At 45.4% G+C, this 23,421-nt stretch overlaps 1 protein-coding gene across 1 annotated transcript in view; it reads left to right on the forward strand.

Moving 5' to 3' along the window:
* Positions 1-23,421, forward strand: part of PTPRR (protein tyrosine phosphatase receptor type R) — a 226,823-nt gene that overhangs the window by 34,393 nt on the left and 169,009 nt on the right. The window contains exons 2-3 of the mRNA XM_054718843.1: positions 10,057-10,119; positions 19,121-19,483. The gene's annotated coding sequence lies outside the window, so the exon portion shown is untranslated. The remainder of the gene's footprint in view (positions 1-10,056; positions 10,120-19,120; positions 19,484-23,421) is intronic.

The raw sequence follows: 23,421 nt of genomic DNA on the forward strand, positions 1-23,421 counted from the left end.
GGAATGCCAACAGCCCCCAGAAGCTGAAAGAGGCAAAGAACACATCCTTGAAGAGAGCTTTTGAGGGGAGTATCACCCTGTCAACACCTTAATTTCAGGTTTCTGGCCGCCGAAACTGAGAGAACAAATTGTTATTGCTTTAAGCCACCAGTTTTGTGGTAACTCCTTATAATAGCCTCAGGAAACTAATATATATGCCATAAATAAATCTAGTAAGTATCTGCCAGCTAATGCCTTCCCTGGGAACAACCCAAGATTAAACAGGTACTTAGGTCTTTATTAGACAAAATTTTCCAAAGAAACAGTATTTAAGCAATTCAATAACTTTCTAGATCTGACTGTACTCATTACAATCTGCTGTTGTATTGCTTATAGAAAATTATGGGAAAAGGGTAAAATATATTTATATGAAAGGCAAAACTTACAAGTTATACATGAAAAGGACAGCAGTTGGCTACAAATAAAATATATTTTCATTTCCATAGGAATTGTTTTATTGGGCTTTATAAGAGGAAGTATTGTTCTAAACTCCTTCAGGGGAAATACATTGTTTTCTTTTAAAGAAACTTCTCAAAATTACATTTGAATATATGAGACCTATTAGCTAAAGGAAATTGGCAATGCTGATAGAGTACAATGGGGACGTTAACAGAAAAGCTTATCCACTAGTATTAGTAAATTGTTTCATAAGTGTTGTGTGTCCATACACATACTCTCATTACTAAAATGTTAATTGGATTTTGAATTTGTAGTGAAAACTGCCTGAGCAATTAAATGAAATAAAGACTATTGTATTTGATATCAGAAATCTCTATTAAATTGGGGGGAAATTGTTTTTGCTTTTATTAGCTTAAATAAAACATTTGGAACATGCTGAATATTTTATTTTATTTAAAAATTATCTTTAAAGTTGAAATATTACAGATATGCCCCTTTTTCCCCCATTGATCTTCTCCATGCCACACCCAAACCTCCCCCACAGGCCTTCACTGCATTATTGTCTATGCCCATGGGTTATGAATATATACATATAAGTTCTTTGGTTAATCTCTTCTCACCCCACTCCCCTGCCTCTCTCTCAATCCCTGCCTTCTCCCAACCCCCGCCTTCCCTGTAAGATTCAACAGTCTGTTCCATGCTTCTATGCATTTAGATCTATTTTGTTCAGTAGATTCACATATGAGTGAAATCATGTAATACTTGTCTTTCTCTGACTGGCTTATTTTGCTTAGCATAATACTCTCCAAGTCCCTCCATGCTGTCTCAAAGGGTAAGAGATTTCTTCTTTTTTACAGCAGCATAGGATTCCATGGTGCAAATGTACCACAGCTTTTTATCCACTCATCTACTGATGGGCTTGGACTGTTTCCAGATCTTAGCTATTGTAAATTGGGCTGTTATGAACATGGGGGTGCATACATTCTTTCTGATTGGTATTTTGGGTTTCTTAGGATATATTTCTAGAAGTGGAATCACTGGGTCAAATGGTAGTTCCATTTTTAATTTTTTGAGGAAATTCCATACTAGTTTCCATAGTGCCACCAGTCTGCATTCCCACCAGCAGTGTATTGGGTTCCCTTTTCTTCATATTCTTGCCAGTACTTGTCATTTGTTGATGGTAGCCTTTCTGACAGGTGTGAGATGATACCTTACTGTCATTCTAATTTGCATCTCTCTAATGATTAGTGACATTGAACCTTTTTCATATGTCTCTTGGCCATCTGTATGTCCACTTTGTAGAAGTATCTATTTATGTTCTTTGCCCAGTTTTTAATTGGATTGTTTGTCTTCCTTTTGTTAAGTTGTATGAGTTCCTTTTATATTTTGGATATTAACCCCCTTCTCAGGTGTATCATTGGCAAATATGTTCTCCCATGCAGTAGGCTCCCTTTTCATTTTGTTGGTGGTTTCTTTTGCTGTGCAGTCCCAGCTTTTATTTTGAAGCAGTCCCATTTGTTTATTTTCTCCTTAGTTTCCTTTGCCCTCGGAGATGTATTGACAAACATATTGCTATGAGATTTTGCTGTCTATGGTTTCTTCTAGGATTTTTATGGTTTTATGACTTGCATTTTTTTATCCATTTAAAATATTATTTTATTGTGTGTAACTGGAATTAATATACACTTTCAATCCTTACATTATTTGCAATAGGTAGTCAGTTCTTATGACAAAAGTTTTCTTACTTTACCCAACCTTAAGCAACATACTGTGCAATTGTGTCCTAGTTTTCAGCTATTTCCTAAGGACTCTGGTGCTGGGAATCAGGGAGTCACATTGTGATATTTAAGTTCTAGCAATACAAATCATTTTTTATTTTATTAATTTTTTAAAAATCTTTATTGTTGAAAGTATTACCTAGGTCCCCCTCTTTCCAGCCCACTCTTGTCTTCCCCCACCCCAAGCCCTCACCACCCATTGTCTGTGTCCACAGGTTATGCATATATGCATACAAGTTCATTGGTTGATCTCTTCCCACCCATCCTCCCCTGACTTCCTTCTGAAGTTCAACAGACTGTTCATTCTTCTATTATTCTGAGTCTGTTTTTCATCATCAGTTTATTTGGTTCATTAGATTTCACATATGAGTGAGATCATGTGATAGTAATCTTTCTCTGACTGGCTTATTTCGTTCAGCATAATACTCTCCAGGTCCATCCATGCTGTTGCAAATGGTAAGAGTTCTTTTTTATTGCTGCATATTATTCTAGTCATTTTTAGATGATCAACCGAGTCAGGGTTGAGAGAGCCAGCCAATGAGTGGGGGATGTCCAGCCTGCTTTGTAATGCTAACAAAGATAAACAAGAAATGTAGAAAATTATACAATATCTCTATTAGAAATTGAATTACCCACATCATATTAAGTTTGAAATTGCACCTTCTTGTCATGTCGCATACTGTGTCAGTGTGACTCTGCTGTTTGTTCACAGGTGGCTCAGGGAAGGGCCAGCTGCAGCTGTTAGTGCACTGTGGTATTTTGTTGGTTCAGGGGAGTCTGATTCCAAGAACAATTCAGCTAGAATGGAATTTCTACCAAAGAGCTCTTCTAGGGCAGAGAGAAGGCAGGAATTTCTCTAGTACCAACCAAAGAAGGCTTAGTTGCTGAGAGCACAAAAGAATTTGGTCCCAAGGCTCTCTTATCTCTGAGGTAAGCTCAGTTTAAGAAAACAAAGCTGGAAAAACTCAGAGGGGAAGATGGTCTGACCACATTGATCATAGTGCATTGAATGCATGGAGACTTCATAATATCTCTAATGAGCCTCACCCCTGTCTGGATGATTTTGGGTAGAGGAGATTATTCTGAGGTTTCCTTAATTTTAGTCTCCTCCTATGCAGTGACAGGTGTTAATGTGCTCAAACGGAGAAACACAGACAACTCCTGCCCCCTCCCCACAGGGACCCAGACCTTCTGAGAGGGTGAGGAATTTACAGTGACCACTTCCTGTGGGTTATAAGAGATGTCCATGTTTAACCCTATTATTACTTTCATTGCAATTGTTCAGAGTCACCTAATCTCTATCCAGTGCTGGAAAGAGTACAGTTACAGAAGCAGCTCAGCTACAATCAGTGATGAAAAAAAATTAATCAACTAAATTCAGAAATGGTTGTTGTAGGCAGCATAATGGTCCCCCAAAGATGTCCATGTCCTAATTCCTGAAACCTGTGCATGTGTCCCTTTACATGGCAAAGGGGAAATAAGGCTGCAGGCAGATTAAGGTTCCTAATCAGCTGAAACTGAGATGGAGAGATTGTCCTGTGTTCCTGAGCCCAGTCCTCCTATCTAATAAAGAGGAAATATACTAATTGACCATCACTCTGTCACAAAGATGGCTGCACCCACAGCTGAGGCCAAGTTCCCTTAAGGAGCCTTAACCAGCAATCAGCAGGTACCTGAGGCTACACCCTCCCCTTCCCCATGGGGCTTGACAGGCCGCGCCCCCCACCCAGCAGGGCTTGACAGGGGACCTTAGGCCATGCCCCCTGCCCTGGCGTCAGGCTGGGGGACCTCAGGCCGCACCTCCTGCCTTGATACCAGGCCGGGGACCTCAGGTCACGCCCCCCACCTGGTGGGGCTTGACGGGGACCTCAGGCCTTGCCCCCTGCCCTGGCGTCAGGCCAGGGGACCTCAGGCCAGGACTCCCACCCGGCGGGGATTGACTGGGGACCTCAAGGTGCACTTCCCGTCCTGGTGCTGGGCTAGGGGACCTCAGGCTGCACCCCCCACCAGGTGGGGCTTGACAGGGGAATTCAGGCCGCGCTGCCCACCCTGGCACCAGGCCGGGAGACCTCAGGCCACACCCCCTGCCCCAGCACTGGGCCAGGGAACCTGAGGCTGCGCCCCCCCATCCCTCGCCTGGTGGGGCTTGATGGGGTACCTCAGGCCATATCCCCCATCCAGGGGGGCTTGACAGGGGATCTCAGGCTGTGTCCTCCACCTGGCAGGGCTTGACGGGGAACCTTAAGACATGCCCCCACCCTGCCCCATCTGGGGGACCTCAGGCCACGCCCTTCATCAATGCCCCGTGCCTGGCCGGGCTTGACAAGGGTGGGACTGGCTGGGACTGGATCTAGCCCAATGGTGGTACGGGGGGAGGAGGGGGGGAGGTGCAGCTGGGTCTGGGTCTCACATGATTTTGAGGCGCATGTGGGTGGGCGGGCGGGGGCTTGACTCTGGGTCCCCCTTTTAATGAGCACGAATTTCATGCACCAGGCCACTAGTGTAATCATAAAAGTCGAGGAGGGAGCCTAGCTGGTGTGGCTTAGTTGTTGAATGTTAACCTATGAACCAGGTTCAATTCCCAATCACCGCACATGCTCAGGTTGCTGGCTCAATCCCAGTAGGGGGTGTGCATGAGGCAGCTGATCAATGATTCTCTCTCATCATTGATGCTTCTATATTTCTCTTTCCCTCTCCCTTCCTCTCTGAAGTCAATTTAAAAATATGTCTTAAAAAAACGTTGAGGAGGGAAGCAAGAGAGGAAGTCAGAGTGATACAGTGTAAGAAGGACTCAGCCTGCTGTTGCTGGCTTTGAATATGGAGAAAGGGAGCCACAAGACAAGGAACACAACAGCCTTAGAAACAGGAATAAGCAAAGAAACAGATTCTCCCCCAGCACCTCCAGAAAGGAATGTGGTCAGTAGATATGGATTTCAGCCCAGCGACATCCATGTCAGAATTCTGACCTACGGATAAATTTGTGTAAGTTCAGGCAGTAAATTAGAGGTAAATTGTCATGGCTCCGATAGTAAGTAAATATAATGATGTTCAGAAACAAACAAAATCAGTATTCAGTGACCTGTAGTTACTTAATTCATGTCTCAAAATCCGAAGACATGGTCACAGTGATGGGGCAGCAGTGAAGCCTAAAAGAGGGCACAGCTATTGCAGCGCAGCATAGGCACTTTGGCGTTGAACTAGCAGGGTCTATACCTGCTACTAAGAAAGGATTTTGAGCACAAATAAGAGTACCAACAAGTGTCCCAGCTATACAGGTGGGGAGAAGCCAAGCTCTACTCCTGGTTCCCTGATGAGCACAATCAGCAGTGAGCCTGGAACCACTAGTTACCAGGTTCTTTGTATATATCACTAAGTCGATAAACCAACAACAATTTCTTTTATTATTAATATTAATTCAATTAATGATTTCTTTACTGGACAACTGTGTCAATGGGTAACAATTAAAAGAAAGGAATTTCAGGCCTGGCCAGTGTTGCTCAATGGTTAGAGTGTCATCCCGTGCACCAAAGGGTTGTGGGTTCGATTCCAGGTCAGGGCACATACCCAGGTTGTGGGTTCAGTCCCCAGTCATGGAATATATGGGAGGCAATTGATAGCTGTTTCTCTCTTTCTCTGCCTCTCTCCCTCTCTTTCGAAAAAGAAGAAAGGGAAGGGGTTTCAGACCTTACAGATGTTGTCTCATGGAATGTTTTATCCTCCTAACTTAAATTCCTAAAACCAATATTGATTTAACTAAGTTGGATTATAATGATAGTTATAAAATAGCCTGTATAACTTCACAGATAAAGCACATGTTGCAGTTGCATATTTCCATGATTTCCCCCCTTAATCTTAAATTATTTAAGTCATCTCCCTTGTGGTAATCATATTCAAATTATCAATGATGCATCAGATAACTTGAAGACCACATATGCCCACATATACAGGTGTATGCACACATAGAATAAAGAGGAATAAGAAAGATTGACTGAGTTAGGATATTAGTTCAGTGGTATCTAGAGCCCTTTCCTGCAAAAATCTGACCTGGTTGGCAGAACAAGTGGGCAAGATGGTTCTTATCCATGAGTGCATAGAGACCCAGGGTGTGTCTTTCTTGTTGCTCCACTCTACTTTAGGAGATAACCTCGTTCACGTGACTCAGCATCGCATCGTCCCCATTCTAGTCTGTAAATGGGAAAATAAGTGGAAGGCAAACAGCTTCTGTTGGAGGCTGTGCAGAAAGGTGCACACATGACCTCTACTGACATCTCATTAGCCAGAATTGAGTTATGAAGCCATCCCAAGCTGCAAGGCAGGCTGGCAAATGCACTCTGTAGATAAGTGGCCACATGTTCAGCTAAAATTTAGAGGATTCTGTTAAAGGAAAATGGAGATACTGGATATGGATATTGAGGAAATAATTAGCAGTCTCTGTCTAGAGAGCTAGGATGATCTCTACAGGCAAATCAGATTTGCCCCAGGCCTTTGTGGTGTAACCTCATCTGACTCCTGCCATAATTTGCCTGGTTTTGTTCCATTTCAGGCTGCCTATTTGCTGTATTTGTATTCCCTTCTGTGTCTGTGTTTGCCCATGTGGCTTTATTTGCCTTTGCTACCAATTTAAAGTCTTTTTTTTTTTTTTTTTACTATGTTTCTGTGATAATCACTTTTGGGTTCTGGTTGTCTGCCCCTGGTTTCTTCACCTTTGTAGCCAACCAAATAATCTAGAACAGCAAATAGTCAAAGTTCTTCTCTTTCACTCCCAAATAATCTCAACCAATAACTTGTGACACAAGTCATTTTTATGTTGAAAGCATCCAAGAACCAAAATGCATTAAGAAAGAATGACATCAGCAGGTTTAATGTTTTAGTGTTGTTGAGCTACAGAATAGATAAACCTTGTGCTAAATTATTAGTGGTCCTACTTAAACAGATTAGATTGCTTTGAGACCAAATCTATGTTAGGTAGTCAATATGCAACCTCATTCGTAAAAACACATTATTCTAATGTACAATTAGCAGTAATGTGGATGAACCTCTGAAGATACCACCCTCGGTGGACTATTTATTCTTGATGTATTCAAGAGGCTTTGCTGACATTTTGAAATTTTTTTTTATAAAGAATGCTGAGAAAATGAGGTCCAGACCCCAGGATCAAAGTAAGAAAATGTTTCCAGGTCAGGAGTTTTCTCTGTAACAATCAGAGATAGAAATGTGTAAATTGAGCTTGTAGTGGAGAAATCATAATATTCCACCACAATGGGGGATATTTGTTTTCTGTCAAACTGATTAGTGCTCATGAAGGCAGCCAAGGCCCTCTGCAGCATAAAACATAAGAAAAAGAACACTTAGAGTTTATATAGCCCAGCATCCTTCATTTTACTGATTGAAAGCCACATCAAAGAAGTAGGGGGATTTTTAGTTGAGAAAAAAACAAAACTGGAACCAGGAGTGGATGCTCAGTGCAGAACACACTATCGCAATTTCTAACTGGCCTACATCACATCATGCTTTATAGCCACATCTTTGTTGATCTCTCCTTACCATTTATTGTTGGTTTTTTGTTTGTTTGTTTGTTTAATAACATTTTTAATTTAAAAAGTTGCTTTAGCCTGGCCAGCATAGCCCAATGGTTGAGCATCCACCTATGTATCAGGAGGTTATGATTCAATTCCCAGTCAGGACACATGTCTGGGTTGTGGGCTCGATCTCTAGTAGGGGGCGTGAAGGAGGCAGCCAATCAATGATTTTCTCTCATCATTGATGTTTGTATCTCTCTCTCTCTCTCTCTCATCCTCTCTGAAATCAATCAAAAATATATATTTTTAAAGTTGCTTTAGTTGGGAAAATGCTCAAGGAAATAAATTAATTAAATAGTCTGGTCATTTGGCTAACCAGTTTTACAAAGTCCACATAGTAATGAGCATATATCAAGTTGGAGAAAACAAAAGTACATGCATATATACAAAAGTAGAAAGAGGACCAAACAACTTTTATAGCTTTCAGAAGCTCATATATTGAAAGCCCTTAGAGTATAAAACTCATCTAGACACCAGAATGTGTTTTTTTCAAGGTCATGAAAAAAATGAAGTGCAAGTCTGTTTTATGAATCTCAGATAATACAGTATCATTGGCTTTTGTTCTTGCATTTATTAAACTTACACATGAATTTTTAGAAGTTGAATTGAGTTAAATTCTTAAGAATTTACTCTCTCTGCCTGAAAACAATATGATTTCCTAATTGAGTGAAGAAGAGCAGCAGAAGCTGGCATTCAGCGATCAGCAATGCGGGGCCACCACACACCATCAGCACTGGCATTGAGGGGCCTCCTCTAGCGCAAGAGGCCCAGTGCAGCTTCCCCCCAGGGGCCACTTCCCTGGGCCTCCTGCTTGCTCTCCCCTCCAGACTCCCAGTGGGCAGAACTCGGCTCTCTGGCTTGTTTACTCTACGCCCCCCTCTTCAGCAGTCAGCAAGCTTCACAGGCTGTGACCCAGCTTCTCCAAGGTGCGAGCTGCCCGGGGACAGGCTGGTCTTTCCCTGCAAGTCAATGCTCTGTTCACTAAATCATCCCTGCCATGAACTGGAGACATGCTGTTTGTGCCTTTAACTTCGCGCATCAGTTGCCTCCAAAAGAGATGCTAAAAATACATTTTCTAGTCAGGAAGACAAACCGTCAGAATGCCTTGTATCAAGTGGCAATTACTGCTTCCTAGAGCGACAATGCCACTTTTCTCCTTTCTGAGACTTACTCCTAAGGATCACCTGGGAATAACCTATGGTATTCGTCAACAATTATATATATTGAGGGCCTGCTATGTCCTACGCATGATTCTAGCCACAAAAGAAATAGCAATTAATAAAAGAAAGGAAAACCCTGGCCGATTGACCTTACATTACCATCGCTTATATTCTCCTAGTGTGAGTAATGCGAGCAGTTTCTCTTCTAAAGTAATAAAGTGAACTAACTTTGCAGTTTGCACTAACCAGGTGATTTTATCAGCCTGAAAAGGTTGGACAAGGGAGGTCTTTATACATCAAAACTTTCAGTGAGGTGGTCCAAGAAATTTGGGGCTTTGCAGAGGCAGGTTGCTCAGAGCCTGCTCATTCAATATTCAATGGGGCTTGTGACACAGACATATAAGCTGGTCACCACCAATATGGAGCAAAAGCCCACAGCTTAGTAAAAAATTTAATAAATTTTAAAAATGGGTTACATAAGTATAAATAAATTTATCTTTAGAAATGTTTCAAAAATGGTTACCATATTCCTTTTTTATCCTCACCCAAGGATATGTTCACTGTTTTTATTTTATTTTATTTTATTTTTTTAGAGAGCAGGAGAGGAAGGGGGGATGGGGGGAGAGAAACATTGATCAGTTGCCTCTTGTACTCACCCTGATCATGGATCAAACCTGCAATCTAGGTTGCTGAGCAGGGATCAGACCCGCAACCTTTTGCTGTAATGGATGACACTCTATCCCACTGAGCCACCCGGCCATGGCAGATGGCTACCATATTCCGAAGGCCCCTGCAGTGCTATGGAGCAACTGGAGTGCCACAGTAACAGTGAGGTGTCTGTTTTACAGTTAACTTTAGCCCAAGCCCCATGAGTCTGGTCTCTGGTTCCTGTCCCCCACGATATGCCCCTGCAGATTCAAAAGCCGATAGCTGCCTGAATCGCTAGAAAGCCTGCTGATGGAGTCAAAGCCCAAGTCACGGTGCACCCTTCTCCGAGTGTGATATAATGCCTAGCCGTGGGTGCTTTTTGAGGAATTGCATGGGAGGGGATGGGCAACCCCAGGAAAGCTTCTTTATTGTATTCAATCTATGCCTTTTCAGGGGCCGTTACAGATGTCACATTGAGTTGTGCCAGGGGTTTTTCATCAGATTTCCAGATGCAAGGTGAGCCTGTAACTTGTCATCTTAGATACCCAAATCATTGTAATGTGTAGGGAAGCATTGCTTTTGCCCCATGCCCCCACTGAGGCTTTCTGTGGGGGTCAGGTCTCTGAGGCTACATGTGATGAAAGTGAGAGTACCTGGTCTTCATTCACCCCACAAGTCATCATCCGCTATTTTCACCCTAAAGGTGGTTGTTCTCCAGCTCCTGTGCCCAGGATCTTTCTTGTCTCGCCCTCCACTCCCAAGGCTTCAAGTACTGCCTTTGCATGAGGTCTCCCAATAAATTATCTCCAGCCCACCTCTAGGTCTCACCAGCGCATCATACAGTACAAACCTCCTCAAACACTGAACGCATCACCTCCGCCTTTGCCATACTCACTAGCCCAGCTTGCCTGCTCCTGCCCCTATATTCCCAGCCCCTGTGAATGACAAGATTCACTCACCACTCCCTTTTCCAAACTAGAAATCTGAGGCATCTTCTACTTCCCTTTTCCTCACTATCTATCCCCACATCCTGCTCATTCTCCTCCTCTGAGCTCTTTAGTCCATCTGTCCTCTGCGATCTGGTCAATGGTGGACCCTCAGCATGTTCCTCTGACTATGGTGGCACCCTACGGACTCTTGTCCCAATCCATTTTTCCTCCTGGACCCATCCTCTTCGCCACTCAAAGGTGAATCTAGCCATGCTATATAACGGCTACTCTCCTTAAACAGAATCTCATCGTCCACACACACAAAATCCAAGTGACTTCCCAGCCCCGTTTCCCAGTACGCCCCACTGCGCACTCTACCCTAGCACATTCAATGACTTGAATTTCTGCAAATATACCACCTTCTCTCAACTTTTCTCTGCCTGGAGTGCTCTTTCTCCATTATATTTTAAAATTTGAGATGACATTTAAAAATCAGAAGTTTTCACCTTTTAAAACATCTGAACTTTGAAATTATCTTGAATAAAAAATGGTCTCCATGGAGCCCTTTTCCGGAGCGCCAGGCAGTGGCTCCTGCGAACAGAACCTGACTGTATGCCACACCACTCTCCAGCGCTGCTTGTTTTACTTACTCACATTGCTTGGCTGGTCACTGCTGGCATTGGAATCTACAACCCCTGACCTACAGAAATGCAAAAGCTATGGAAGCATTTATCAATGAATCGTGGAGCTTCCAGCATATGGGAACGTTGGAACACTGTGACTTAAATGAATAGCGTTGCTTCAGTGAGCAAGAAATTCTGCCCTGTGATTTTTTTCTAGGTTTTGGGAGTCACAAATTTGGCAAGGTAATGTTCTATTTCTTTAAGTCTTGGAGGGAACACTAGAGCTGGCAAGGAAAGATTCTGTTTCAGAATGTAAACATGAAAACAAAACTTGTGAGCAAGAATCAGCAGCGCGGGGTTTTTACATTAATAGGGTGCTACTCTAAGAGCCTTTCAGCTCGCGTTTCAGTGGTCAGTCCTAGGTTGGAAGACATCCTGAGGTTAAGAAAGGCTTTAACCCGTTAAGCGCCCCGCCTGTTTTGTCTCCCGGATGGAAAGTATAGTGTCCGTCACCTGTGACTGACATGGTTAAGAGATCTTTAAGGAGGAGCCGTGAGGTGTCAGAGGCTATAAATATGACTGGAGGTAGGACTTGCTTTCTTAGGAAGTAGAACGTTTCATGTGGCTACATGCCTGTGAGCCAAAAGTCAGGCCTCTGATGACAGCCTGCCATCTGTCCTTCCGGAGCTAGCTCTTCCGAGCACCAGCCAAAACAAAAATGGTAACACTTGAGTGGGCTGCTCTATTTTGTAGCATTTTAATAACAGAACACTTCACACGAATGAGGCCAGAGCATCCCACAGCTAATTGGATAGGTAGGAACCCTGATTTCCTGGTCTTCATGTGCAGGCCCAAAGAATCACCTTCCACTTTTCTCAACAGCCTCGCTCCTTGTTTCTATAAAATGCCAACATGGTTTTTTAAAAATATATTTTTATTGATTTCAGAGAGAAAGGGAGAGGGAGAGGAAGAAAGAAACATCAATGATGAGAATAATTGATTGGCTGCCTCCTGCACGCTCCCCCTGGGGATCTAGCCTGCAACCCAGGCATGTACCCTTAACCGGAATTGAACCTGGAGTCTGTAGGCTGATGCTCTATCCACTGAGCCAAACCGACTAGGGCCCAAAATGGTTATTGAGAGCATTTAATTTGGGCCTTTATCCTAGGCCAGTGGTCAGCAAACTGCGGCTCGCGAGCCACATGCGGCTCTTTGGCCCCTTAGTGTGGCTCTTTCACAAAATACCATGTGTGGGCGCACACATACAGTGCGATTGAAACTTCATGACCCATGCACGGAAGTCTGTTTTCGGCGCTCAAAAGAAATTTCAATCGTTGTACTGTTGATATTTGCCTCTGTTGACTAATGAGTTAGCCGACCACTGTCCTAGGCTATCAATTGATGATTATGACTAGTGGTTTATTAATACTCTTGGTACATAATAGTAAAATAGTGCCTTCTAGTGAATTGCCAATTAAATGCTTTTAACCCCACTCCTACCCCCAAATTCACAAACTAAAATGAGTGATTCAGCAATATGTTCAACATTTATTGTTTACAGTTTTACATAGTAAGCTTTAAAATGTGAACTCTCTTGATTCCAATTAATAACCATTAGCTAAAGGAACTTGAGCAAGTCATTGAACCTCTGTGCCACATTTTCCTCATCTGTAAAATGGGCATAGTAATAGTACCTTCTTCTTAGGGTTGTGAAGATTTAAAGAGCAGCTAGCACATGTGTGAGTTATTTTCAGCACTGTGTATGTCAGACACTGTGCAAGGTACTGACTATCCCTTGATGAACAATAGAGCTTTTATAGAGCTTAGTGGCTGGCTATGAAAGTGTGAACTATTGCACAGCTACTTGGATTCCAGCCATTCCAGGCAGCACATTTGGATACACAAAGAGAACTCAGAGCCCCCTGGTGGCTAAGAGATCATATCCCGGCACAAAGATACCCTCTGGCAGAAGCTGACAGTCTGATCAGGTGAGAGATCAGTGATGGTCCTTTAGATCCAGAGGTGCTGTTTTGACAATGGTGCTGCCCATAGCTGTTACAGCTTTAAAAGATAACAAAAGCTGCTTGAGCAACTGTGGCAAACTGTGCTATTGTTCATGAGAGTCATTGCCCTTCCCTGGGAGAGTATTGATGGCACACTTGGCCAGGTGACTTGCTTTAATCAATAAAATGGGAGCAGAGTAGCATTTGTCACCACCAGTCCGAAGCTTTGAAAGTCAGTGTACAGTTAACTCTCTTCCCTGCCTCCGAGGTGATAGAAGCATGTCAAGATGAAACCTCCTGCAGCCTGGGTCTCTGGGAGACCACACTGAGCAGGGCGTCCTTTGCACATAAAGTGCATGGGTGACAGTAGTTCTTTACTGTTAAAGCCACTGCGAGCGTGGGGTCCTTTGTCTGGTTGCTGCAATGGCCAGCAAACCCTGCTGCACTGATCTTTCAACCTCAGGACATGATGCTGCCCCCACATTTTTTGTTTGTTTAATGTCTTTAGTGGCTGCATTGATGCTTCCAGTCTTGCTGTTCCCTTGGAGGGAATGCAGAGCAGGAGAATGAGCACAGACCTGGAGCCAAACCCTGAGATCAAGGTCCAACCCCCTTCTCCCCCCGCCCCCCGCCACTATCTAACTGTCTGATCTCATCAAATCAATTCATCAATCTGAGCCTTGATTTTATTTATTTAATTACTTATTTTTGCGAAAATATGAGTAATATCATATAATTTGCTCAATATACCCCGTTTGTTCTTAAGAAGCACTTTATGAAGTTTAACACTAATGTAGAAAATAAACTGAGTTCTTAAGAACTCATAGGCAGGGCTGACCCTAAACCTTGAAACTCTCAGCCAAAACCACCCCCTGACTGACAGACATGACCACAAGAGTCGGCGCTCCTCAGAATGTTGGTTTGTGTGGGGGAGGTCAAGGTCTTTAGCTGGTATGTCCATACTCAAAAAACACTTCTCCGTCCAAAGTGCCATTCAGAAGGAACAGACTTGACAATTTTTTTTTAATTTTTTAATGGCCACATTTTCTTATGCCAAGTAATATTAGTGTCTCAGGGACAAGAACTTAGACCCAACCATCAATACACACAGAGTTCTAATGGAAAGAATACAGAAATAACTGTGTTTATCCCAAGTTGTTCTTACTAATGCTTCATCATCATAAAAAATGGTTAGTAATAGCCTGAGGGTCCCCCTAGCCCTGGAAGACTGAGAACCAAGTAAGGGCAGGGGCAGTTAGAATGTCCTTCCCTGTCATTCTTTCTCAAGTATACTCCTTCTCGGTCTTCCTTCCAGGAAATCTTACTTGACAGCACAGTCTGATTTAGATGTATTCACTTATTCATTCATTCCTTTACCAAGTATTTATTCAAGTGACTATTATGTGTTCTGGACAGTGTGATACAGAATAGATAAGTCACTGCCCGAAAGGAGCTTCCATGATGTTCTGTGTTTCCACGGGTCCCTGCACAAATATCTATCCTAGTCTCAGTGTACAATATTCATAGGGTAAGACTACAAGATCCTGGAAGATAGGAAGAAAGTAACCCATTAGACTTTGTATCTTCAGTACCTTGCTTGGTGCCTGGAATGCCGAAGGTGTTCACTAAATGTTTCTTTCAAATGAACAAATATCAGGAATTAGAAAAGCAGGCTTTCATATTAAATTCTCCCCCCCAAAAATGTGAAAAATAAAGGATTAGTCACACCCCACTACTGATGACAGCTATTAATTGGTTCATTTTGTGAAAACTTATAACCAGATTAATGTAGCTTTAGGTGCTGCTCTGTAGTTGTTGAGAGACTTAAAGATGATCAGGGTTTGAATAAATGCAGAAGAGTAACTGCACTCTTCTAGCTAATATAAAACTGCTGGGAAGTGCTTTGCACAGAGTATGTGTTAGGAAGCACTGCATACTAAGAAATAATCCCAACATGGTCAAGGCTGAGGGTGGGAATGTGGCCATGTGGGCAACCTGTCCGCCTCAGGAACAGCCTGTAGTTTCTGTGTTGTGTAGAGGAAAATGTTCAAAGGGGAAACTGGAATGAGCAGAGAGAAAATGAAACCAAAGAGCATATAATTCTCCCTTTGAAGATATTTCTTCTACTCATCCTATTTCCATGAGAAGGGCCATTTAGACCTAATCGTTGAATGGTGCAGCAGTGTGGATAGTAAACTATATGTGGAGTGAGAAATGCTTTCTCCAAAGGCACTGCTAGTTCAGAGGTTGGGGAACTAAAAGGACAAGAGGAGAAGGGGTCAGGGTGTGGAGACAGGGCCGGCCAGGCTTGTTAGTGTATTCACGGGCTCGGTGACTGGTACTCCTCCCCATGTCTAAGGCATGTGGTGTGCCTTACACTGTGTTTAACTACAAAGGAGATGAGACATACCTTTATTTAGTCATTTATTATGCAAATATCTATTGGATACCTACTGTTTGTTGGGTATCTATTTATGCTAGATACTTTTGTAGGAGTGAGGCAGACACAGACCCAGCCTCCTGCAGCTTACATTCTAATGGGGGGAAAAAAGATAATCAAATACATTAATAAGATGCTTATAGATCAGTAGAGGCCCGGTGCACAAAATTTGTGCACTCTGAGGGGGTCCCTCAGCCTGGCCTGCACCCTCGCGCAGTCCGGGAGCCCTCAGGGAATGTCCAACTGCCGGCCCAGGGGGAGCGGGCCTAAGCCAGCAGTCAGACATCCTTAGCGCTGCTGCGGAGGCAGGAGAGGCTCTGGCCACTGCCGCTATGCTCACCAGCCATGAATCCAGCTTCTGGCTGATGAGTGCTCCAGCTGTGGAAGCGCACTGACTACCAGGAGGCAGCTCCTGCATTGAGCATTTTCCCCCTTTTGGTCAGTGCATGTTATACTGACCAGTTGTTCCGCCGTTCAGTCCTCTTACATTAGCCTTTTATGCCTGTGGGATCTGGCCAAAACCAGCTCTCCAACATCCCCCGAGGGGTCCTGGATTGCGAGATGGTGCAGGCCAGGCTAAGGGACCCCACCAGTGCATGATTAGGGCTCAGGAGGGACTCGGGATATTGGCCAGCTGGAGAGGGACTGCAGGAGGGCTCCAGGGCATATCTGGCCTGTCTCACTCAGTACCAATCAGCCAGACCCCAGCAGCAAGCTAACCTATTGGTTGAAGCATCTGACCCCTGATGGTCAGTGGATGTCATAGCAACTGGTTGACCAGTCGACTGTCTGCCCCCTGGTGGTCAGTGCATGTCATAGTGAGCGGCTGAGTGGCTTAGTATATCATTAGCATATTACACTTTGATTGGTTGAATGGATGACCGGATACTTAGCATATTAGGCTTTTATTATATTAGATAGCAAATTGCATGAAGGTGATTTAAGAGGGCCATACCAAAGAAAGGTATTGGAGTCGGGGGTAGTGCTAGTTTAGGCAGGACTGTTAGGGGTGACATCCTGAGAAGATGGGAGTTTTAATCAAGATCTGAACCAGGAGAAGCTTATGAAAACTTGATGTAAAAGAATATTCTGAATAGGGGGAAGAGCAAAGGCAAAGGCCCTGATGCAGGAATAAACTCAGCATGTTCACAGAAAAGAAAGAGGGCCAATAGGACTGGAAGGTGGTGAATAAAGGGGAGAGGAGGTCAGGATTAGATTCTCTAGGGGCTTGAGGAGTATGGCAAGGATTTTAGATTTTCTTCTGGACCCAATGAAAGTTCCAGGCAGATGTTTGACATGATCTGGAGCAAAGAACCAATGAATTAAATGTGTTTTGGATTCATATCCCTGAGCATTCCTATTATCAGTTTATTTTCTAACCAAAAGTCGGGGCACATGAATTAAAGGGCTTAAGTATGCTTATGGGATCAGTAGGACAGAGTATCCTAAGTCAGAAGTGTTCGGGGAAAACCTAGGATGAATGTTCACCCAGTAACTAATTGTGCTTAGCCCTCTGCATCTTGCCATGGGGAATAGAAAGACTGGATTCTTTGGTCTGTCTGATTTAGAGGAGGTGTTTCTTAAGTGTTAGTAAATAGAAATTTGAAGGAGTTCCCAGACAAAGGAGTTGGGAGCAGATGACACAGCAGGGCTCATAAACACAAGTTTTTATCCGTGTCACCACCATGGTGAAGCAATGGGTTGAGTGCTCAGCCCTTCCCATTCACCTCACCTTCTCCATTATCACTGTTCCATTTGCACCTCACTCTTTCTCTTTCACACCCTATTAGCACCCTTCCACATTTGATGAAAGGTGTTACCAAAATTTCAGCTTTCTTCTCAGTAGTCACCCAGGATTTTGGTAACACTGGTATTTCTTTCTCCTATCCCTTCCTTTCCTCCTTTCCTATTCCCCTTGTTTCTTCCCCTTCTTTTCCCCTCCTCTCCCCCAACTCCTTTTCTAGTAGAAGCTCACCCAGAACTTCAGAAATCCCACACTACTAATGTTTAATATCCACTCTGATACAGAGAAACAGTTTCTGAAAAAGAAGATTTATAATCAGGTTTAAGTTTATTAAAAAATTTGGGAGGACCAAATCTTACCTAATAATAGAGAAAGATGTAAATTGACCATACCTTTGCTATGCCCACAGCTAATCAGAGTGAGTATGCAAATTAACCCAACAAAGATGGTGGTTAATTTGCATACATACCTGGGTCCAGGGAACCTCCTCGGCACCCAGGTCAATCCAAGCCGCCATCAGGCGGAGGCTTTAGGTTTAGGAAGGGGCCAATCCTGCTATTGGAGGGGTTGGGGTCCCCTTCCCAAGCCTAAACCTGGGGTGCAGCCTTGAGGCGTGGGAAGGGGCCAAGCCTGCCATCGGAGGGGCGGGGGTCCCCTTCCCAAGCCTAAACCTGGGGCGCAGGCTTGAGGCGTGGGGAGGGGCCAAGCCTGCCATCAGAGGGGCGGGGGTCCCCTTCCCAGGCCTAAACCTGGGGCGCAGGCTTGAGGCGTGGGGAGGGGCCAAGCCTGTGATTGGAGGTTCTTGGGGCGGGGGGAGACCTTTCCCAAGCCTAAACCTGGGGTGGAGGCTTTAGGCTTGGGAAGGGGTGAGGGTCCCCTTCCTAAGCCTAAACCTGGGGCGCAGGCTTGAGGCGTGGGAAGGGGCCGAGCCTGCCATCAGAGGGGCGGGGGTCCCCTTCCCAAGCCTAAACCTGGGGTGCAGCCTTGAGGCGTGGGAAGGGGCCAAGCCTGCCATCAGAGGGGCGGGGGTCCCCTTCCCAAGCCTAAACCTGGGGCGCAGGCTTGAGGCGTGGGGAGGGGCCAAGCCTGCCATCAGAGGGGCGGGGGTCCCCTTCCCAAGCCTAAACCTGGGGTGCAGGCTTGAGGCGTGGGGAGGGGCCAAGCCTGCCATCGGAGGGGCGGGGGTCCCCTTCCCAAGCCTAAACCTGGGGCGCAGGCTTTAGGCTTGGGAAGGGGCTGAGCTTGGGATCGAAGGAAAAGGGAAAATATCAATGGAAAGATATCCTCAGGTGAGGATAAAAGGAAAAAGAAAGAAAGAAATGTCATATCCTATGAAAGACACATCTTGAAAATGCTTAAAGAAAGTTGTCATTTTTTCATGGTGAAGGGACTGGAGTTTGTGTTGATGAAAATACCTTGGCAGCAGCAGGGTGATGGGGCTGACGCCTTCCCCTGATCAGCCCGGTTGCCTCAAGCAAAGGGAGGCCAGACTGTGGTTTAGGTCCACTCCCAATGGGGTGCGGGCTTAAGCCATCTGTAGGACATCCCCTGAGGGCTCCCAGTATGTGAGAGGGGGCAGGCTGGACTGAGGGACCCTCCCCAGTGCACAAATTTCATGCACCGGGCCCCTAGTGTTTTAATAAGAAGCCCCACAAACATGGGAGCCAAGGAGCAGGGGAGGAAAGAAACCCAGGGAAAAGTCCAGTCTCTGACGTTTCAGTCAGGTGGGGGCTGGGGGTGGACCCACAGCGAGGGCAGCTTCTCATCTTGACCTCCAGGGGGCGCCACGCAGTCTTCCCAGCTCAGCAGGCATGTTGAGAAAGATGCTTCCGCAGACCACGGCGCTGCTGGATATCCTGCTGATGTGAGTCCGGAGCAGAGGACGCCTCCGCAGTGTGCACGCCTCCATCGTCGGCTGGGACCAAGTCCTCTCACCTGGCACACACAGCACAGCGGGTATTTCCGGCACCGCTCTCCCAACCTCCGGCTCGTCTTCCGAACCACGCGCCCGGCCTTCCTGGAGCTCCGCATCTTCCAGTAGACTGTGGCGCTTGCCTTGACGTTCCACATTTTAAAAATCATATGGGATACAGACCTTTGTCCTCCTAAAACGTATCTTGTAGGTGGTTATCCCACAGCAGGTAAATTTTACAATGATTCGGAAGACCCTTCTCGCGAACCCCGGCCGGCCCTGGCTTTTGGCAGAGGAAGAGGCTGTGCTGCCGCCCTCAGGCCGCCCACCTTGGAGGCAGCTTTCACGGGCGGCTCCCTCAGGGCCTCCACCCCTGATGATGGTGCTGCTGCTGCCGCTGCTGCTGCTGCTGCGGGTGGTGGGCGAGCCCCCAGGGCCGAGCGCAGGTCTGGGCTGGGGGTACCTGTCCCCAACTCGATGGACTCCAATGGGGGAGGGTGCTCCTGGATTCCAGGCTGGTGGGGGAGTGGTCACCTCCAACCGCTGGTAGTGTGGGAGGAGGGAAGGCTCCTCAGTGCCCCATCCCGTGGCTGAGCCGCCTCAGGGCCTGAGGCGGTGCCACTGGTGTCAAGGGCCTTACCTGATGCTTCGGCCTGGCATCTTGTTTTTCGTCATCCTCAGGATCCGATATGTTCCCATGTCTCTGTCAAATTTCCTGTTCGTCACCGAATCCTGGATCTGGTCCTTCTTGAAGCCGAGATCCTCCATCATTCCTACGACCTGGGGGTCCAAGTGCCCCCCGGGCGGCTCGGGTAGGGCCGCAGCTCCTCCTCCGCCCCCGTTGAGCCAGGGGTGCTGCAGGACCTCTTCCAGGCTCGGCCTCTGGCTGGGGTCCACAGTCGGTAACCTCCTGATGAACTGGCTACCTTGCCTTGTCATGCAGTGTGGGACGGTGAACTGCCCCGTCTGGACCTGCTTCCTCATTTTTCCGAAGCTGTCAGCCACGAGCGGCGGCCTCCCCGTCACGGCCCTGTACACGGCACCCCGAGCCCCCACACGTCCGCTTTGCGGCTGTCATACGGCTCATGCTGCAGGAGCTCCGGGGCCACGTAGTGGAAGGGGCCACAGAAGGTGCTCAGCCTCCCGTCGCCCACCTCCCGACAGAAACCGAAGTCTGCCAGTTTGACGGTCAGGTCCCCATCTACCAGGATGTTGTCCGGCTTCAGGTCCCGGTGGGCGATGCCCCGCTGGTGGCAGGACCGGGGCGCCGGCACCACCTGCCCGAACGCGGTGCGGGCTGGGCGCTCCGCCAGGCCGCCGTGGTTCTCCAGGTGTTCACGCAGGTCCCTGCCCCTCACGTGCTCCATAACTAAGTAGAGCTTGTCTGAGTGTCAATCACCTCAGACAGCTTGGTTATGTTTGATTCAAGCTCTGAAGGCAATTGACTTCTCGACAAGATCTAGAAAAGCCCCGCCGACTAATGGTTTTTACAACCACCTCTGTCCCGGTCAGCGCTGCCTGGCCAGTCGCACCTTGGCACAGGCTCCCTGGCCAATATTGAGGACATAGTCGCCAATACAGCGCTCCTGGATGGCAGAGGGGGCCGCAAAGTCATTAGACATCGCAACACCAAAATAACAAACAAAAATGAAAAAATAATGGCAAAAACACACTAAGCCGTCCAAGTCCAACAGGTCACCACAATCAGCTTCCTGGGCTATAACGGACAAAATCCTCGGCCCAGTCAGGGCCTTATTATAGGAGTGGTTTGCAATTCCATCACAATGACTCCTTATGAGGTCAGAGCAACAAATAGACCATTTATGGCTGGAGGTAAACCATAGTGGTCTTCTCACTTTTTGGTCTCATGACTCTTATACTCTGGGGAAAAAAACAAAAAGACACACACTTTTGTTTATTTGGGATATTGATATTTATTTTATTAGAAATAAAAATCTATAAGATGTGTGTGCGCGCGCGCGCACACACGCACGCACACACACACACACACACACACACAAAAGAAAAGTCTGACTTATTTTCATGCTCAAGTTCTCAGTTCAAATATCACCTGCTTAGTTCTTAGTTCGGATATCCCTGATCCATCCATCCCTACCTACCTCACTCAGGCCATCACATTTATCATCTTCACAGCACCGACCACAGTGGGGCTGATTCTTGTTTACTGTCTGTCTTTCCCATGAAGGAAGGAGCAGGATTATAGTGTTCCCTGAGTCTACCACAGTGAGTGGCAACAAAGTGTTTAATAAATGTTTGTTCACTAGATTAACAGAAGAGTTTGTGATAACAAAATATGGCCAACTATTAAAGTGATTCATAAAATGTCTAAAAAAACAGTCATGTTCTGTCCTCACGCAGCTTTTGGGGCAGATAAGATAGGACCAAGGAGGGCTGAAGTCTGGGTTTCCAGGTCTGTGGTTGCTCAGTGAGACTGAGGAAAAGCCAGCTGTAAAGATTGAAGAAGATGATTCGTCCTTCCACTGGTACTTGCTAAGGACGAAATAAATTTGGTCCTGCAGTAAGGCTGCAAGGTATGTTTACATTTTGAATATCCATTTCCAGATGACACAAAAGACTTATTTGGATGAAAGAATGTCTACAGAGGTACAAAGGGTGGGGTAATATGTTGGGGCAAATTCTACCCTTTATGGAGGCAGAGAGGTGGGGGAGCCTCTGGCATATTCTATTTCAAACTAATCTAAGAAAAATCCCTACTTTCAGTACATTGAGTGTTTTAATCACATGTATGTTATTCTGGTAATCATTTTCCTTTAAAACTTCCTAAAGTCTCAGCTTTGTGTAAAGGGAATCTTTAGAGGGATTAGCCTGTGAGCTTCTCCCTCTAGAACACTTTCGTTTGTTCATTTTTACCTTACTGCTGTGATACTCGGCTCCTAAACATGACAGTCTTTGCAGCTGAGCTGATTGGGACCCAAATGGGGGAAATTTCATCAATTCTAGACAGATGTTTACAAGTTACAGTCAGAAATTATAATAAACTCAGGAAGGAAAAGAAACTTTCAAAGAAAGTTGCCAGTGTACGAGTTAATTATATCTATTTGTAAAAATTGTATTAATGGTTACTTAAGAAATAATACCAATAGAATATTTTCTTAGCATAATTTCTTTCAGCAAGGTAAATACAGACTCAAAGATAAGACATTTAATGTAAAACTGTCAAGGGTAAAGTCAAGCTCAAAAACAGAAACAGGCAATCCTTTTTTTCAATATGCTACATCAATTGTATGCGTCTAATTGTGCTCAAATGAGCATATAGCTTTTTTATGTTTTCCTTTTTCTTTTTTACTTTTGTTTGAACGTGTTTTTTCCCATTGACCCCCTCCTCCCCAAACCCACCCTTCCCAGCCTTCACTACACCATTGTTTGTGTCCATGGGCTATGCATATATGCATATAAGTTCTCTGGTTAATCTCTCCCCTCCCAGTCCCAACCCCCACCTTCCCTCTGAAATTCATCAGTCTGTTCCTTGATTCTATGTCTCTGGATCTACTTTGTTCATCAGTTTATGTTGTTCATTGGATTCCACATATGAGTGAGATCATGTGATACTTATCTTCCTCTGACTTATTTTGCTTAGCAAAATACTGTTGCAAAGGGTAATCGTTCCTCCTTTTTTACAGCAGTGTAGTATTCTATGGTGTAGATGTACCACAGGTTTTTTATCCACTCATCTGCTGATGGGCACTTGGGCTGTTTCCAAATCTTAGCTATTGTAAATTGTGCTGCTTTGAAAATAAGGGTGCATATATTTTTTTCTGATTGGTGTTTTGGGTTTCTTAGGATATATTCCTAGAAGTGGGATCATTGGGTCAAATGGGAGTTTGTCTCCAGACAGAGCCCAGTCCTCCACCAACTTGACCACTTAGACAGTTGAACTACAGCCCATACGCTGAATACCACGACCAAGTCCTAAAAGACAGCAAGGGCACCCCTTTCTGACTAGTCCTGCCCTCCTCGGTCCTCTCGCAGCTGCTGGCCTTGCCTTCTGGCCTCTGAGACCTCTGTGTGGTCTCACCTCTCCCAGGCAAGGACCTGGCCCCCGCTCAGGCAGCTTCCTCCTCCCATAGCTGGGGTCAGGCCCGGTTCTCTCCTGGGGAGTGCAGTCTTTGCTCCTGCTGCCTCCCA

The sequence above is a fragment of the Eptesicus fuscus genome, chromosome 7 (genome assembly GCF_027574615.1).
Source record: "Eptesicus fuscus isolate TK198812 chromosome 7, DD_ASM_mEF_20220401, whole genome shotgun sequence".
NCBI lineage: Eukaryota > Metazoa > Chordata > Mammalia > Chiroptera > Vespertilionidae > Eptesicus > Eptesicus fuscus.